The following is a 2,663-nucleotide window of genomic DNA, read 5'->3' as shown; positions in this document are numbered from 1 at the left end:
GGGGGGGGGGGGCGGCAGAGCAAGATGGCGGAGGAGTAGGAGACCTGGATTTCGTCTCCTCTCAGGAATTCAGCTGGATAGGGATCAAACCATTCTGAACACCTACAAACTCAACAGGAGATCGAAGAAAAGAATAGCAACAACTCTCTCATCAGAAAAGCGACCACTTTCTGGAAGGTAGGACGTGCGGAGAAGTGAATCCGAGGCGATATTCGGGAGGATAGACGGCGGGGGAGGGGCCTCCGTCGGCCGCTTCTGGCAAGTGATAGAGCCGCGGAGCACAAAATTGGAACTTTTAAAAGTCTGCTCCACTGAGGGACGTCGCTCTGGTGGCTAAGCAGGGGGTGGAACCCTCCGGGAAAGTGTGGTCTCAGGACCCTCGGGGTCACAGAAAGACCGGGGGTGTCTGAGTGTGGCAGAGCTCCCAGGTATCTGAGCGGGGAAGCCGGCTGCAGAGGCGGAGCCCAGGCGCGGGCTCTCAGCTCGGGGTTGCCATAAACCGTGATCCGCGGCACAGTCGGGCCCCTGCTCCTCCAGCAGGGACCCAACAAGCGGCAGATCCGGGGAGACTCACCTTCCTCCCCCAGGAGGAGCCGCGCGGGAGTGCACCGCAGGGATCAGCTGGGTTTGGAGACTCCACCTGGGGTTGGGTGCCAGAGATAGAAATGCGCGGTCACAGGCTGGGTGAGCACGGAGTGCGGCCGGAGACCGGGGAGACGGGAGTGACTGACAGCTTTTCTCTGGGGGCTCACTGAGGAGCGGGGCCCCAAGTTCTTGGCTTCTCCCGGGCAGAGATTGGGAGGCCGCCATTTTCACTCTCCGCCTCCAAAGCTGTACGGAAAGCTCGCAGGGAACAAAAGCTCCGGAGAGCAAACCCGAGCAGATTACTTAGCCGGGAGGGGGCAAGGGCGGGGCAATTCTGCCTCTGGCAAAGACATTTGGAAACCACGGCAACAGGCCCCTCCCCCAGAAGATCAGCGAGAACAGCCAGCCAAGACCAAGTTTACTGATCAATGAGAATGGCAGAACTCCAGTGCTAGGGGAATACTGCACATAGAATTCATGGCTTTTTTACCATGATTCTTTAGTCTTTCAAAGTTAATTTTTTTTAACTCTTTTTTTTTTTTTTGAAATTTTCTTTTTCCCTTTTTCAACCAACATCTTATCAATCCCTTTTTTTAAAAAAACATTTTTATTTTTCATTTTTAGAGTCATATTCTATCCCTTCATAGTAGTTACCCGTATTTTTGGCATATATATATAAGTTGTTCTCTATTTAAAATTTTGAGATAGTTTCTTCTAACAGATTAAAATATACCCTAAATCTCTAGTATATGGTTTTTTCTACTCCCCTGCCTGATCACATTCTCTCCCTTTTTTTTTCTTTTTTCTTTTTTAAAATCCTTTCTTTTTTCAAACAACTTCTTATCAATTCCTTTTATAAAATTTTTTATAATTTCCATCTTTACAGTCATATTCCATCCCTTCATCATATCAACCCTTATTTTTGTACATATATAAGTTTTTCTTTCTTTAAAATTTTGGGAGGCACTTTCTTCTAACAGACCAAAATACACCCCAAATCTAGTGTGTGGCACTGATCTATATACCAGCCTGATCATATTTGATCATATTCTGGTTTTTGTTGTTGTTGTTGTTTTGTTTTGTTTGTTTTTGTTTATTTTTATCTTTGTCTCTTTCTTTTTCTTTTTTCTCTTTTTCTTTTTTCTCTCTTTCCGTTTCTTTTTCCACTGCTTCAGGTCTTTTCTAACTTGTTTAGAGTATATTTTCTGGGGACGTTGTTACTCTGCTAGCATTTTGTTCTCTCATTAATCTATTCTCCTCTGCACAAAATGACAAGATGGAAAAAATCACCTCAACAAAAAGAACAAGAGGTAGTACCAACTGCCAGTGACCTACTCAATACGGACATTAGTACGATGTCAGATCTAGAGTTCAGAATCATCACTTTAAAGATACTAGCTGGGCTTGAAGAAAATATGGAAGTTATTAGAGAAACCCTTTCTGGAGAAAAGAACTAAAATCTAACCAAGTAGAAATCAAAAAGGCTATTAATGAGGTGCAGTCAAAAATGGGGGCGCTAACTGCTGGGATAAATGAGGCAGAAGAGAGAATCAGTAATATAGAAGACCAAATGATGGAAAATAAAGAAGCTGAGAAAAAGAGAGATAAACAACTACTGGATCACGAGGGCAGAATTCGAGAGATAAGCGATACCATAAGACAAAACAACATTAGAATAATTGGGATCCCAGAAGAAGAAGAAAGAGAGAGAGGGGCAGAAGGTATAATGGAGCAAATTATAGCAGAGAACTTCCCTAATTTGGGGAAGGAAACAGGCATCAAAATCCAGGAAGCACAGAGAACCCCTCTCAAAATCAATAAAAATAGGTCAACACCCCGACATCCAATAGTAAAACTTACGAGTCTCATAGACAAAGAGAAAATCCTGAAAGCAGCTCGGGAGAAGAGATATGTAACCTACAAGGGTAGAAACATTAGATTGGCAACAGACCTATCCACAGAGACCTGGCAGGCCAGAAAGGACTGGCAGGATATATTCAGAGCACTAAATGAGAAAAATATGCAGCCAAGAATACTCTATCCAGCTAGGCTGTCATTGAAAATTGAAGGAGAGATAA

Source organism: Neomonachus schauinslandi, chromosome 1, assembly GCF_002201575.2.
Source record: "Neomonachus schauinslandi chromosome 1, ASM220157v2, whole genome shotgun sequence".
In the NCBI taxonomy this organism is placed as follows: Eukaryota; Metazoa; Chordata; class Mammalia; order Carnivora; family Phocidae; genus Neomonachus; species Neomonachus schauinslandi.
This window is presented reverse-complemented; position numbering follows the sequence as displayed.